This window comes from Nicotiana attenuata, chromosome 3, assembly GCF_001879085.1.
Source record: "Nicotiana attenuata strain UT chromosome 3, NIATTr2, whole genome shotgun sequence".
Lineage (NCBI taxonomy): Eukaryota > Viridiplantae > Streptophyta > Magnoliopsida > Solanales > Solanaceae > Nicotiana > Nicotiana attenuata.
Window position 1 is genome coordinate 70,953,706 of NC_031991.1, and position 17,251 is coordinate 70,970,956.

At 44.6% G+C, this 17,251-nt stretch overlaps 1 pseudogene; it reads right to left on the bottom strand.

Annotated features, from left to right (window-relative positions):
• The window catches only part of LOC109224491, a 170,512-nt pseudogene that overhangs the window by 23,097 nt on the left and 130,164 nt on the right, over window positions 1–17,251 (bottom strand).

Sequence of the window (17,251 nt, forward strand, 5' to 3'; positions counted from 1 at the left end):
CATGACCTTTTTGCGTTTCTATTTTATCGTTATAAGGATTAAGGTTCGTATTCTATCCAAATTCGGCCGCTTTAATTATTGAAATATCAATATATAATTAACCTGCTCTTACTCGGAGTTGGATACTAAATTTATTATCTTTATAACTATCCCTGCCACATTATTTTTTTCCTAAGCTTAGTGGCTTCATGCAAATAATTACGAGTATAATTAACTTTCGATGTATTTTATCTAAACTAAAAAAATTACACATTGGAGGCAAGTAGTAAAAATCCTAACCTACCAATACACGCTATTCTTCCCAAAAAAAATTATTCGGTCAGATAAAATCAGCGCAATATTCGCGGGTAGAGTGAAATTAAAATGACTCCTGTAATTCGTTATTTACATGTAGCGTTCAGATTCTTAAGATTCTTTTGTACAACTTTTATGGTATCAACAGAATTTCTTGAATTAAGCAGTAACTAGTTAAAAACGGTGGGGAAAAGCTAGAAAGTTCTAGTAAAGTCTTTTCTAGCGCGAAAGATTATGGGAGTGAGTTCCCACAAATATGAATGACCTATCCCAGCGTTTACCCTTAAAATGAATAACAACTATATTTGTACGCGGTTTTACGGATATATGGATTGATTTAACACAAATAATCAAGAATATTAGATAAATGAGTTAAAGACAAAATGAATGATCAAACCAATTGTAATATATCAAGGCCTAGCTCGAACTTAGATTGAAAAGTAGTTTAACCTTCGATCGGACCCTTAGTTCGAAGAAAATTATGAATGAAGAACAAACAGTAAAGTAAGAACTTTTCAATAGCTATAAAGTAGAAAAGTGAATTTGTATTGCCTTGATTCGCATGTTACAATGTGTGTTATCAAAGAGAAGCTTCCCCTTTATATAGTAGGAGAGTTTCATCCCTAGTACAAATCTAAAAAGGGTAAAAATCTTCCTTTCTCATTAGCTACTAATCTGTAACCGGCATCAAGCGATATTTGCGCCGTGATATCCGGTCGGTTGCGGATATCATGGCCCTCTATCTGTCGTGTGCAATCGTTCATTGTGTTTTTCGAAGTCTCAGAAATTGTTTTGGGTCTTGGGAGCTTTGCTTTATCATGCCCGACGATGAGCACATTGTTCACCTTTAATGGGTCTCGGTACGAAAGGCTCCCAGTCTCGATTTCAACCTCGTGTGTCCGTGCCCTTCTCCCGTCTTTGCCTCTGGGAAATCGGAATATGCATTGTCCCTAATATTACCCGTATACAGATAGTCCCCTCATTTTTCGGAGAGTAGGTTTGCCGGAACGACTAAAAAAATGAATAGATGAACCCCAGTTTCTTCCCTCGTACGCCATAACTGAGATGACAGGTAAATCGAAACATCCCATCAGTCGCGTCGTTCTGACTTCGGACACGTGTTGGCCATCAGCTGGCTGTCTTTGAATGTGAAACGTCACGTACTGAATGCATTTTCCCCTATAAAAGCTTCAACCTTCTTCACTTCTTTCACTTCCCGTTTCTAGACTTTTCCTTCGAACATTCTAACGGCTTTTAAGTTCTTCAGATCTTCACACATTGTTCATTGAGCCTTCATATCTTCATCTTCATCTTCATACTTCTTCTTTGAACCTTCATATTTTTCTTGAGACCTATATTTTCCAGATTATAATGGCTAAAACATCTAAGTCAGTGCCTCAACAGGTCATCCCTTCCCTTTCCCACCCGGCCGTAGATGCCGATCGAGGTGGTCGTTCCCGAAGTTGCTCAGGAGCCCCCTATGAAGAGCTTCATATCCGGGGGTTGCTCTATCGGGGATGACTTCAAGAATGAGAAAGCCTCTGTTCAATAAGACCGAGGCGATGGAGCATGGAGGTACATATGCTCCGCTACCGAAAAAACCCTACCCGTAGTCCGAGCAGAATGTAAATAGGAGGGTAAGGACGTGGTCATCCTCGTGCCCAATGATGACATTACTACTCATGTGAAGGGGTACCTAAGTGTTTACACTTATCCCTTCACGCCCGCCCTTGTGGACCCTATAGTTCTTGCTTTCTATAAGAGGCACGAGGTGTGTCTCGGACAAATCCACACGTCCTTCTGGAGGATCATGATCCTCTTACGCCATTTTGTGAACAACACTGAATCTCCTCGGTTCACCCTCGATCACATACTCCGTCAGTAGAGTCCCTGAATTTTTCGAGGGGGGCTGATCAGGCTCGTTAGCCGAGCAAGCAAGGCCCCCTTCTTAAGCATCGATGAGGATCGAGACCGAGGATGACATGAGAGGTTTATTCGGGTGAAAACCGAAAACCGAATCCCTCTCGAGTTCCTGCCATTCCCCGAGAAGTGGAACACATCTCGTAAGTGTCGTCTTCCTTAAGTATTAACTTCTTTTCATTCTTCCCCTCATTGCCTGTATATACGGTCGTACAGCTGTTGCCCGAATTCCTGATGCGATCCCCCGGTTCAAGAAGTGGATCGAAAGGATCTGTAGGCAGATGCCATACTTTGAGTGCACATGGAGCAAACTTTCGAAGGGAAAATGGGAGGCATGTTCTCATGGTGAGGTTCTTCCCTGTATAGTTACCACTACGTCCCCAACTTACACAATGCTAACCTTTTCTCTTCTATTATAGGTCTGCCTAAGACCACCGAAGTTAGGCCCTTGGACGGGGACGAGGATACGTCCTTACCCGCCGAGCCCTCTATTTCGGGATAGCCCGGGATTGCCGCGGAGGAGGAGAAGAAGAGGAAAAGAAAGTACTCGGGTTCCCCGGATCCCGAGGCAAAGAGGAAAAAGAGGGCGGCTATCCGGGTCCGGAATCCTAAGTAGAATTCCAAGTCCAAGGTACCGGACCCTGACTTTCTCTACCGGCTCAGGGATGAGCCCAAAGAACACGACATCTTCATTGCCCATGGATCGACCTCTACTGGGGAGCAGGCGACGATCGAGAAAGGGGGCCATGAGGCTGATCCCCTTCCGACTCGAGAGACCGAGTGGGAGTGGAGGCTACGACCTCCCAGGAAGCCATTCCTATTCTGAAGGAGGAGACCTGTATGATCGGCATCATTGAGACGTCCTCCTATACCGAGTCCATGCTCGAAGAGGCCCAAGCGGGCAAAGAAAAGTCAAGTGAGGGATTACAGGGTTCAGATGATCCCCTCAACTCCTTTTTCGACGGCATGGACATGTATACATTAGAGGATCTTTTTGGGCTGGGTCACCTGGAGACCCCGAAGAAGGACGTGCCCCCGGGAGCTGGCGGGCCGAGTTCGAGCCCAAGATTGATGAAGCAATTTCCCGCGCCGAGCGTGGACCCTGAGCGCAAGAGAACGGTTGTTCTCATAATCCCGGAGGATGCCCGGATCACGTCTGCTCCGGTAGGTGTAGCCAGTTACCTCCTATGCCTAATGACCGAGGAGGACCAGGTAAAGATGAACGAGGTGGGCACATAAAGTCTCTTCAATGAGGCGCAGCAAGCGCTGAACCGGCTAAGGTGCTAACACTTTCATCCTTTGATGTCTCTTACTAATTTACTGTTTTACAGGCTTCAGTGGTTCACCATGAAAGTTTCTTCCGGTACCGCTTTGAAATCAGCCAGCTCAAGTTTAAACTCAAAGAGCAGGTCCGGAATAAGGACATGTACAAGGCTCTTAGCGAGCAACATGACGAGACCCTTAAAGACCTCCCGATTCTCCAGGACGAGCTGGAAAAAGCTCAGAAGGAAGCCTCGACCCTGAAGTGGGAATACGCCGACCTGGTTGAGAAGGTAAAGGTCTTCAAAACTGAAAACAAGCTGCTAGTCATGGTGACTAATAGCATAACTCCGCAGGTCCAACAGAAGATAACTTGATCGACCAGTTGCGGGCTGAGATGGACGAGGTCAAGGCCCAGATCAAAGTGTGGAAGGGCAGGATGGACCGGCAGGCCTCGGAGAAGGAAGCTGCAAAGACGGATTTGGCATCAGTGGAGAACCAACTTCGCGCGGTGAAGGGCAAAGTCGACAAATGGTCTAGTTTGAACGACGATTTTTGGGCACAACTGAGCTCGGCCGTCGCAGAAAGGGATGCTCTCGGAAGAGAATATGCAGCACTGGGGGCCAAATTGGACACAACCTCTACTAATGCCAAGGAAATGGTGGCTCAATACAAGGCCGATATGAAGGCATCCGAGATCCGCTTAAATACAAAGACTGAATACATGAAGTGGCTGTCCCAGAGAGAGACCCTCGAAGAGATTCATGCTCGAGGTTTTGACCTATCGACCGAGGTTGAAGAATCCATGAGGCTCGACGCTGAGTTGAAGGAACTATACGAGCCTAAGTGTCCCAAAGGTTCTAAGGGCTTTGACGATTCTGGCGACGAGTCGGGACCCGATGAAGACTAGACGTAGGTGCCTTAGTATTTTTCCAACTTTTCTTATGTATATTTTTGTTTATCCCGAGGCCGTTCTGTCGGGCCCTTGTAAATATATTTTGGAATGTAAATTTTTTTCCTTTTTTGGCAATAACGTGTCTCTACTTTTCCAGCATCTTCTTGCAATTTTTATTCGTGCATTGTTTTTGATGCCTTAGCATAGAATTATGTAGTTCAAGGGCATTGATTTTTCAGAGGTTCGAACAAAGCCCGACTTTGGCGCAAATTTGTTTGCTTGTGACTTTGAGCCCTCGGTGAGATCGGGGTTTTAAGATACTTAAGTGTTTCTAGACTATGTTTTTGCCGATGATAACCTTTTAGTAGGTTTTGAATTTTCTTAAGGGCCTTACTTTCTGGTTTCGGACTTCGGACGTCTCCGAGCCATTTTTAGGGGAGCCGTAGCCTTTTATATTTGGGCACCGCCTAATAGGTTTGGTGCCTCTGGGGTTCGGCAGCCCGGGCCGCCTGAACTTTCATCGGGCGACAGTCCCCGAATAGGGGTAGCCCGTAGGCTCGATGGTCCCCGAGTAAGGGCAGTGGAAATTGCTTTCATTTCTTGGTATGCGAGGTACATGATTGAAAGCGGATACAACTTGTGCCATGGCTAGAGCGGACTATGTGGGTACGGTTCATACGATCGTTTGGCCGTTACAATGAATCCTAACCACCAAGTCTTAGCTTTTAGCACATTAAGTTTTCTTCTTTCCTTGCTAAAGACCTTAATCCGATGGTAATGGCCCCCAGTATTCGAGATCGAACTCGTGAGGGATTGGATAATGTTGAACTGAAGCAAACGATCATCAACTCCAGTTTGAAATCGGTCTTCAAATATAAGTTAGCACGTTTTATTGTTGCCTCATTAAAAACCTTGCCGAAGAACCCATTTTGGGACAAAACCGATTCAAGAGAAAAAGAGTGCAATGCGTGCTTTCAGACCTAATAGCCACATCCGTCCTTAGCCGTTTACCTGCGTATGTTAGTCCGATTTATAACATGATTAAAAAGTAATTGAGTTCGTACCTTACCAGTAGTACCGCTTTAAGTGTTCCACGTTCCAGTTGTTTGGTAGTTGTATGCCGTTTCCCGCTTCGAGTTTGTACAAGACTGTCGGTTATTCCGACAACCCGATATGGTCCTTCCCAGTTCGGTCCCAGCTTCCCCTCATTCGGGTTCCTGGTGTATAATGTTACTTTCCTCAACACCAAGTCACCGACTCGAAAGTGTCGGAGGTTGGCTCTTCAGTTGTAGTACCTTTCTATTAGTTGTTTCTGGGCGGCCAACCGGATCAGGGCGGCCTCCCACCTTTCATCAAATAGTTCTAGGCTCGTGATCATGGCCTTGCCGTTTGACTCTTCTGTCGCATATTGGAACCTCAGGCTCGGTTCTCCCACTTCGACTGGTATTAAGGCTTCGGCTTCGGCTTCGGCTCCATAGAGCAACGAAAATGGGGTGGCCCCAGTACTAGATTTTGAAGTTGTACGGTATGCCCATAGGACTTCGGGTAGGATTTCCTTCCATTTCCCTTTCGCACCGGTTAACCTCTTTTTCAGGTTTTGAAGTATGGTATTGTTAATTGATTTTGCTTGCCCGTTCCCACTAGGGTGATAAGATGTTGATAGTATCTTTTGGATCTTGTGATCTTCGAAAATTTTATTTACCTTGCTGCCAATGAATTCTTTTCCATTATCGCAAACGACCTCAGGTGGTTTCCCAAATCGACATATTATGTTGTCTCAGATGAAGTCAATGACTTCTTTCTCCCGGACCTTTTCGAACACTTGAGCTTCGACTCATTTGGAAAAATAATCGGTCATGAATAGTATGAATTGATCCTTACCGGGTGCCCATGGTAGGGGACCGACGATGTCCATTCCCCATTTCATAAATGGCCACGGGGAAAAAACTGAGTGGAGTATTTCTCCCGGTTGATGGATCATCCGGGCGTGTCTCTAACAGTCTTCGCATTTTCATATGAAGTCCTTCACATCTTTCTCCAGTTCGGTCTAGTAATAGCTGGCCCTGATTAAATTTTTAACCAAAGATTCAGCCCCTGAATGGTTCCCACAAGTGCCTTTGTGAACTTCTCTCAAGGCATATTCGGTATCTTCCAGTCCCTAGCATCTGGCTAGCGGGCAATCGAAGGTTCTCCTGAACAATGCCCCTTCAACCAAGCTAAATCTGGCAGCCTTGGTACGTAGGGCTCTCGATTCTTTGGGATCTGAGGGCAATTTTCCGGCCTTCAAGTATTCAATCTACTTGTTCCTCCAATCCCAAGTTAAACTCGTTGAGTTTACTTCGGCCTGGCCTTCTTCTATCATCGACTTCATGAGCTGCACTACTGTTCCCGATCTGAATTCATCGGCATCGACCGACGACCCCAAGTTAGCCAGAGTATCGGCCTCGCTATTCTGTTCACGGGGTATGTGTTGCATGGTCCATTCCCTGAATTGATGTAGCGTTACTTGTAACTTGTCTAAGTACATTCGCATCCGTTCCTCTTTTACTTCGAACATCCTGTTAACTTGATTTACCACGAAGATGGAGTCGCACTTAGCTTCAATCACCTTGGCCCCGAGGCTTATAGCCAATTCAAGACCTGTTATCATGGCCTCATACTCGACCTCATTGTTAGTCAATTTCACACTTCTAATAGACTACCTAACTACATTCTCCGTAGGCGGTTTTAATACGATGCCGATACCGGACCCCTTTGTGTTTGAGGCACCGTCCGTAAAAAGGGTCCAGATTCCCGAGGTAGTCCCCAAGGTTAGAAGTAATTCCATTTTGACTTCGGGTATTAAGGCTGGCGTAAAGTCGGCCATAAAGTCTGCCAAAATCTGAGATTTTATGGCGGTTCGAGGTCGATATTCGATATCGTACCCGCTAATTTCGATGGCCATTTGGCCAATCGGCCTGAGAGCTCGGGTTTGTGCATGATGTTCCTCAGTAGGTAAGAGGTCACGACGCATATAGGGTGGCATTGAAAGTATAGCTTTAGCTTTCTGGAGGCTCTTAGCAAAGCGAGCACCAATTTTTCCTAGTGAGGATACCTTGTTTCGACCTCACCTAGAGTAATACTGACATAGTAAATAGGAAATTCCGTACCTTCCTCCTCCCGCACTAAGACTCCAGTTACCGCCACCTTGAAAATCACCAAGTAAAGGTACAAATGTTCGCCCGCTTTCGGAGTGTGCAGTAGGGGCGGACTCGATAGGTACCGTTTGAGTTCTTCCAAATCTTGTTGCCATTCTGGGGTCCAGGAGAAATTATTCTTCCTTTTTAACAGTGAGAAGAATCGATGGCTTTTTCCTGAGGACCTCGAGATGAAACGGCCTAGGGCGTCTATTCGCCCGGTCAGTCTTTGGATGGCCTTGAAGTTGTCCACCACGGTGATGTCCTCTATGGCTTTGATTTTATCAGGGTAGATATTGATTCCTTGGATACCATAAACTCGTCCGACCCCTAATGCGCACTTCTCTAGGTTCAGCTTTATATTGTATTTCTGCAGTATGTCGAAGGTCTCCTGCAAATATTTCAAATGTCTTCTGCTCGCAGGGACTTGACTAACATGTCGTCAATATAAACATCCATTGATTTTCCTATTTGTTCTTCGTTTATACGGTTTACTAGGCATTGATAGGTGGCACCGACGTTCTTTAATCCAAACGGCATTACATTATAATAGTAGGTGCCAAATTTAGTGATGCAAGAAGTCTTTTCTTGATCCATTGGGTCCATCGAATTTGGTTGTACTCGGAATTGGCATCAAGAAAACTGAGTATCTCATGCCCGACCGTCGCGTCGATCATCCGATCGATGTTAGGCAACGGGAAAGAATCTTTAGGGCATGCCTTGTTTAGATCTTTGTAATCTACATACATTCTTAGCTTATTCCCATTTTTAGGTACTACCACTACGTTAGCTAGCCAGTCTAGGTATATAACCTCCCAAATGGACCCTATTTTATGGAGTTTGGATATCTCATCCTTGATGAACGCATGCTCGACCTCGGACTGCGGCCTCCTCTTCTGCTTAACCGGGTGGGACTTCGGGTCCAAACTCAGTTTATGAGTAGTTACCTCTGGTGGTATCCCTGTCATGTCAAGATGGGACCAAGCGAAACAATCTATGTTAGCTTTAAGAAAATCAATGAGTTTCTTCCTGAGCTTGGGGGTTAACCCCGTGCCTAGGTATACCTTTCGACCGGTAGGTATTCGATAAGTATGACTTGCTCCAACTCCTCGACCATCGTATGGTGGCGTCGGTATCATCGGGATCTATGAACGATCTCGGAACCTCGTAGTTATCCTCCTCGTCTATTCCCCGTTCCTCCGGTTCGAACGAGACCGCATCGGTGGTTGCTATTTAATTTCTTCATTTCTGGTCGGCTCCGTGTTTCTTGATGCCGAAACCGGTGGTACCGGGATTATCTCGTCGAGTGAGAACATCTCTTTTGTGGTCGGTTTTTCTCAATAGACTGTCTTGACTCCTCCCTGTGTAGGGAACTTCAATTCCTAATTCAAGGTCAAGGGTACCGCCCTCATATGGTGAACCCACGGCCTCCCGAATAGGGTGTTATACCTTATGTCCCCTTCGATCACGTAGAAATTCGTCTCTTGGATCATCCTGACGGTGTACACTGGTAGGGTTATCTCCCCTTTAGTGGTTTTGCATGCTATGTTAATTCCTTTCAACACCCGGACTGCAGGCACTATTTGGTCCTGTAATCCCCGGCAACGACGCCAAAAAGTGATCGTGGCCTACCCCGCACTACTAATTAAGTAGCAAGAGAGGGTCGGAGCAGCTTTTACCCGATTTAGGGTCGGGATCGATATCCACAGAGAGCTAGAATTTGGAATCGAGTATCTATCTAGTGTAGAGTTGCGTATGTATTCCAAATTACACTTCTAAACATTTTTGGGGTTTTTTTTGTTTTACTTCTACTATTTATCAAACTACAAATGGTAAATGCAACTAGAGTAAGCTAAGAGTTATAATGCTACGGGTTGTTCAAATGGTTTAAAAGGCACTAGGGTAGTGACCTCCGCCTAGGTGGTCAATTGACGGGTACTTGAGTCTAAGTCACGTTTGACATATTTGGAGAGTATGATATAACCGTTGCACGACTTTACCCACTCTACACCTCTCGGTGGTTGGAGTAATTTTGCCCGAATTGACTTTTTCAAGACCAATTGGGTATGCAAATTTGCTCAAGCAACTAGGGTTCAAGTCGGGTATTACGATCTCTCGGTTTAACCCTTTAATTGGGGCTATCAATTCTCTTGAGTACACCCCAATTTCTTGTTGGACTAATTCTAGAGACTTAGGCTCTCTTTCTCAAGAAGAGCAAAAGTCAACTAAACACAAACTAGTGTTTGCAACCACTAATTTAACAATTAAACATGGAATTACCCCTAATATCAAACACCCATAGCCAATCAAGCCCTAAAATACAAGACCCATCAATTACCCACACTAGGGTTGAGCCTCAACCCTAGCTTATGGGTCTAGCTACTTCATATTTAAAGAAGAAAAGCAAGAAATAGATGAAGAACAATTCATATTAATTAATTACTAAGATAAACTAGAAGATTTAATGTTGAAATGAAGATAAAATTGCCCAAAATAACTAAGAAAACCAAAGTCACGAGCGCAGCTCCCAGTCAAATCTATCTGCTTGACCTAAAAATGGAAAAGAAGCTATTTATACTAAGCTGACAATTCTGGACAAAAATGCCCCTGCGGGGTTAGTGCGGACCGCACAAAATGGACTGCGGTCCGCACTAGGGCTTTGGACTTGACAAAACTGCTCTCTGAACTTGGGCATTGCGGACCGCAGAGAATGGACTGCGGCCGCGGAGGCTTCTAGTGCGGTCCGCATTAAATAGACCGCGGACCGCATTGGCTTGACACTGGGAAATTGCAACTCTCTGATTCTCCTCACTGCGGACCGCAGAGAATAGACTGCGGCCGCGTTGATCTCAGTGCGGACCGCATAAAATGATAGTGCGGCCGCACTGCCTCTTTGCCTGGAAATCATGCTCTCTGAATCTCCCAGTGTGGACCGCACAGAATGTAGTGCGTCCGCACTGGCCTTGTTTTGCCTGAGCTCTGTCTTGTCTTAGTACTTGTGCAAGTTTCACTCCTTTTGAGCTGATCTTTGACATCTTGTCACTTTGTTGATCAAACCTGCAATCAAGCACAACTTGTGAGCCTTTTGGGACTATTTTGCACGAATTTTCAATCAAAACATAAGCAAGAAGGAGTATAAAATGTATCAAAATCCCTAGTTATCAACTCCCCCAAACTTAAGCTTTTGCTTGTCCTCAAGCAAACAAAATAAGACCCACCCCTTAAGGGAAAATCCAAGAAATTCCAGCTGACCTAAAGTAACCTCAACTAGCCTCAATTGGGACTAACAATTGCGCTTAATACACATGAATCATTAACAACTTTTACTCTTTGAAACACCATGGATTAAGTGCGACACAAGAGCATCAAGAGTTGACTCAACACATCAAAGAACTCGTTTCTATTACTTCGGTCATTGTGGAACCCAAATTCACACATCCTCAACTCTCCCTAATCAAACCTCACCTTTAGAATAGTGGCTCTCAGAACGAGGTCAATGGAAGTTCACTCATCTCTCTCAAGAAAAAGTCACAAGTCCGGCTCTAGGTACCATATGCTTACCCCTTATATGAGTATCCACTAATGTAAGCTTCATTCAACTCAAGATCATATAGGGCTTTTGCGGAGACGTTGTGAAGGCTTTTGGTTCAGGGTTGGAAATGCTTTGGTCTAAGTAGGTTCCATCTTTCTTTAAGCACTTCTTTTGATTCGTTTGGCACACATTCACTTGACTCTTTGAGTCATTTCACTTCTTTCTAAGGGGTTAGAGAGACACACTGTCACTCTTTCTTATGCATTTCAAACATTTTCTCTTCTTTCAACTTTCCACACCTTTCATTCTTTGCTTTTCTTGAATCCCTTTTTATTCCTTTTCACTTTGAACATTCTTTTTGTCTTTTTGCTTTTCTTTCTTTTTCATTGCCTTTCCTTTTCTTCATTTTTGTGCCTTTTTACCTCCTTGTTGCAATCCTCGTCTCTCCCCCCAAACTTATACTTTTGCCATGTGCTAAAGGAAAGATCGGGTGCCAAGAGAGGGTATCTTTTAGAACGGGTATAGGCTTGTATCATGGTTCTTGAAGGAAAAAGGTCTAAGGCTCAAAAGGGTTGACTAGGGATCTTATCATTGGTAGGTTGTGGATGTGTTCAAACTATCATTGGGAACTAAGAGAGCCTATAATCATGTCTGAAGTCAAAATTCACTTAGGATTTCGCCTCAACAAACATTCAGGGCAAGTTCTAGACCAATGGCTCGGGACTTGGACTTACCATGCGATTACTCACCACATAAGCTATGAGATTGCTAAAGACACAGAGTCGGGGGCCCACAACGACCTTAGATAAGATTTGAGCACACAATGGTCCCGAAAAACCACTTGATGATTATCGGTCAGCACAAGAGTCGCAAAGTCACGACTTTCACCATCCAAAACACAACAATTTATTTTTGACCATGAGATCAAAGGCAAATGTGCTAGGCTCAAGTGAAGCTTTGCTTGAGGCACCTTTAACTACTAACTACTAAAAATAAAAAGAAAAACGGACTCAAACCCTTAAGAAGGTTGTCACGCCATCTATCATTGGGAAGAGCCACCTGGTTCACACAGCACTCCACCTTTGGAAAGAACCGTGGCATTAAGAAAACCAAAGGCTTATTGCTAACTTTCAAAACAAGAAGCTACGAATCACAAATAAGAAGCTAAGAACAAAAAATTTGCGGAAAGTAAAATAAATATATACAAGAGGAGATTTGTCGAATATACAATAGATGGGATGAATATCTACAATGTAACATAACTTTATATACAGACCCAAAGTAAAATAAAAGTGCGAGAAATGTAGCGAAATGTTAAAAATATATACAAACCAAAGATGAAAAATAAAGAAAGCATAAAGAGTATCAAATATATACAGTCATCCGAATGAATCCATAAAATAAAAAGTAGGTCTTGTAATCCATGAAATAACTAGAGATTTTGATACATTTTATACTCCTTCTTGCTTATGTTTTGATTGGAAATTCGTACAAAACAGTCCCAAAAGGCTCACAAGCTGTGCTTGATTGCAGGTTTGATCAACAAAGTGACAAGATGTCAAAGATCAGCTCAAAGGGAGTGAAACTTGCACAAGCACTAAGACAAGACAAAGCTCAGGCAGAACAAGGCCAGTGCGGCCGCACTACATTCTGTGCGGTCCGCACTGGGAGATTCAGAGAGCATGATTTCCAGGCAAAGATGCAGTGCGGCCGCACTACCATTTTGTGCGGTCCGCACTGAGATCAACGCGGCCGCAGTCCATTCTCTGCGGTCCGCAGTGAGGAGAATCAGAGAGTTGCAATTTCCCAGTGTCAAGTCAATGCGGTCCGCGATCCATTTACTGCGGACCACACTAGAAGCCTCCGCGGCCGCAGTCCATTCTCTGCGGTCCGCAATGCCCAAGTTCAGAGAGCAGTTTTGTCAAGTCCAAAGCCCTAGTGTGGACCGCAGTCCATTTTGTGCGGTCCGCACTAACCCCGCAGGGGCATTTTTGTCCAGAATTATCAGCTTAGTATAAATAGCTTCTTTTCCATTTTTAGGTCAGGCAGATAGATTTGACTGGTAGCTGCGCTCGTGACTTTTTAGGTCAAGGGTTTCGTGGATACCTGTTGGGGGAGCAAGCAGACCAATGTGTCCGAAGATGCACTTCGATTGAGGCTTCTCCCATTCTCACTTAGGGGGAAAGCATTGGATTGGCTTGAGCGACTTCCCAACCATTCCATCACAACTTGGGATGAGTTGGCGGATAAGTTTATTGCCAAATTTTTCTCACCGGGACACATGGCAGTACTACGGGATGAGATCTTAGCCTTCAAGCAGGAGCCTACCAAACCATTGCAGGAGATTTGGGAGCGATACAGAACTATGGTGAAAGAATGCCCCAACAATGATATGACAGAGGCAAAGATACAACTGACCTTCTATCGGAGCATCAATACAACGAATCAGTGCATAGTGAATCAATTGGCTGGGGGAAATTTCATGAAGCTGCCTTATGATGAAGCTTGTGGTATTCTAGATGAAATGGCTGACACATCCTCCTCTTGGCAAAGTAGAGCCAATGTACCACAGGGTGACCCCACGGTCACTCATTTGCACAAAGAACTACATGACCATGGTCAGGCTATAGCAGAACTTACAACAACAATGAACCAACTAGCAAAGGCACAGTTGCAACAAGTTCAGAATCCTCGCCAAGTAAATGCCATAGAGGGTGTTAACATGCTTGTGAACAATAGAAGAAAGAGAGGTCTACAGAACCAAGGGAATTCGGATCAATTTGACCATGATTGTGGTGGATTCCAAGATGATTGTTATGATGGGCAGAACGAAGAGGTGCAATATGTGAATAATTACCAAGGCCAAAGAGGCAATTCTTCCAACCAACAACAACAATGGCGATCCCAGGGCAATTGGGGTAACCAACAACAAGGCAACAATAACTGGAACAATCAACAACAAGGGAACAACAATTGGGGAAATAAAAATACAAACGGAACAATCAGGGAAACTGGGGCAACAACAACAATTGGGGTGGAAACAACAACAACCAGGGTGGATGGAACAATAACCAAGGAAATACGGGGCAAGGCTTTCAAAGGCCCCCAATGTACCAACAACCGAGCAACCCACCACCTTTTCCATCTCGGGTTCCTAGTACATCCAACAATGAAATGGGTAGAATTGAAATGATGTTCGAACAATGATGAAAAAGAATGCGGACTCCGATGCGCGACTGGCTTCTCATAATACTTCAATTAGGAATTTGGAGGTGCAGCTAGGTCAAATCTCTCAGTCTTTAAATACATGGAGGGTGCTCTACCAAGTGATACGGTAGTGAACCCAAAGGGAGGGAACAATCATGTTATGGCTGTGACCACTAGGAGTGGATGAGGCAGTGATGTGAATGCCTCCAAACAAAACCAAGTTTTTGGGTGATGAAGTTGAGTTGCAAGAAGATGAAGTTCCTTTGGTGGTTGAGAATGTGGTTGATGAAAATGTGAACGAAGAAGTGAGGATCAACATTCAAGATGCCGAGGTGGAAACACAAAGTGACGTGAACCCGTCTAGGGAGCACGTAATTGACATGCCGGAGCCGGTTGTGCCAAAAGCCAAGGCACCCTTGCCTAGACCACTCCCCCTTATCCTCAGAGGCTAGCCAAGCAGAAAAATGAAAGTCAATTCAAAAAGTTCATTGACATGATGAAGAGCTTATCCATTAATGTTCCTTTGGTAGAGGCTTTAGAGCAGATGCCGGGCTATGCTAAATTCATGAAAGATTTGGTGACAAAGAAAAGATCCATGGACTGTGAAACTATCAAGATGACCCACCAAGTTAGTGCTATAGTACATTCAATGGCTCCGAAGTTAGAGGATCCCGGTGCTTTCACTATCCCTTGCACTATAGGGAGTGCAGACTTTGCTAAAGCTTTATGTGATCTTGGGGCAAGCATCAACTTAATGCCCTACTCAGTTTTCAAGACTTTGGGTATTGGGCCACCGAGGCCAACTTCCATGCGATTGCAAATGGCAGACAGATCAATGAAGCGAACATTGGGTATTGTGATGTGCTCGTCCGGGTGGACAAATTTATCTTGCCAGCTGATTTTGTGATCTTGGATTGTGAGGTAGATTATGAGGTCCCGATCGTATTAGGGAGACCTTTCCTTGCTACGTGAAAGGCTCTAGTAGATGTAGAAGCAGGGGAACTCACTTTCTGGGTGGGTGATGAAAAGGTCGTTTTTCATGTGTGCAAGTCAATGAAGCAGCCCAATTGTACAGAAGTATGCTCATTTGTGGATCTTGTCATGGCTGTGATAATTGATGATACTAGTGCAATGATCAATGTTGAGGACCCTTTGCAGGCCGTATTGTTGAATCTTGATGTCAATGATGATGAGGGCCGAGTGGAGTGCATGAATGCTTTACATGGAATGGGGTCTTATTCTTATGAGCCTAGGAAACTCTCTTTGGATCTTGAAAATAGAAAGACCCCTCCAACAAAGCCTTCAATTGAGGAACCCCCGGTGTTGGAGTTGAAGCCATTACCTCCACACCTCAGGTATGAATTCTTAGGCTCTAATTCAACTTTACCAGTTATTCTTTCCTCTTGTCTTACTAACATGCAGGTAGATGCCACATTGGCGGTGCTCAAAAAGCGGAAAAAGGCAATTGGATGGACTCTAGCTGATATTCGGGGAATAAGCCCCGCATTCTGTATGCACAAGATTATTCCGGAAGATGATGCAAAACCCTCCTTGGAACATCAAAGGAGGCTGAACGAGGCAATGCAAGAAGTTGTGAAAAAGGAGTTGATCAAGTGGTTAGATGCCGGCGTGGTGTACCCTATCTCTGACAGCTCATGGACTTTTCCGGTGCAATGTGTGCCGAAGAAGGGTGGTATGACCGTGGTGACCAATGCTAATAATGAACTTATTCCAACCCGGACAGTGACCGGATGGAGGGTGTGCATGGACTACCGCAAGCTGAACAAGGTGACCCGCAAGGATCACTTCCCATTGCCTTTCCTTGACAAAATGCTTGATCGTCTTGTTGGGCGTGCCTTCTATTGTTTCTTGGATGGTTATTCGGGGTACAATCAAATTTTGATAGCTCCCGAGGATCAGGAGAAGACAACCTTTACTTGTCCATATGGCACCTTTGCTTTCTCTCGGATGCCCTTTGGGTTGTGCAAATGCACCGGCAACATTCCAACGGTGTATGATGGCCATTTTCACCGATATGGTGGAAGATATTTTGGAGGTATTCATGGACGACTTCAGTGTTGTGGGTGATTTATTCGATGAGTGTTTGAACAATTTGGATAGAGTGTTGGCCCGGTGTGAAGACACCAATCTTGTGCTAAATTGGGAAAAATGCCACTTCATGGTTGAGGAGGGCATAGTTTTGGGGCATAAAATTTCAAAGAATGGTATCGAGGTTGACAAAGCCAAAATTGAGGTGATTTCAAGACTTCCTCCCCCCCACTTCTGTCAAGGGGGTTAGAAGTTTTCTTGGGCATGCGGGGTTCTACCGGTGGTTTATCAAGGACTTTTCGAAGGTAGTGAATCCTCTATGCAAGCTGCTAGAAAAGGATACAAAGTTTGTGTTTGATGAGGGATGTATGCAAGCCTTTGAACTTCTCAAGCAAAAGTTGACCACCACCCCGATCATTACCGCACCCAATTGGTGCTTGCCTTTCGAGCTCATGTGCGACGCAAGTGATGTTGCGGTTGGGGCAGTTTTGGGTCAAAGAGTGAACAAAATGTTTCATCCAGTGTACTATGCGAGCAAGACAATGAATGAGGCTCAAAGGAACTACACGGTGACTGAGAAAGAATTGTTGGCTATTGTGTTCGCAATGGAAAAATTTCGGCCATATCTTATGGGAGCCAAAGTCATAGTGCACACCGATCATGCAGCTCTTAGGTATTTGATGACAAAGAAAGACTCCAAAGCTAGACTGATGCGATGGGTCTTATTACTCCAAGAGTTTGATTTGGAAATTGTGGACCGGAAAGGTAGCGAAAACCAAGTGGCGGATCATTTGTCCCGCTTGGAGGAAGAAGGAAGGCCGTGTGATGGCCTAGAGATCAATGATGCATTTCCCGATGAGCAACTACTTTCTGTATTGATGAGTGATATGCCATGGTTTGCGGATATTGCTAATTTCC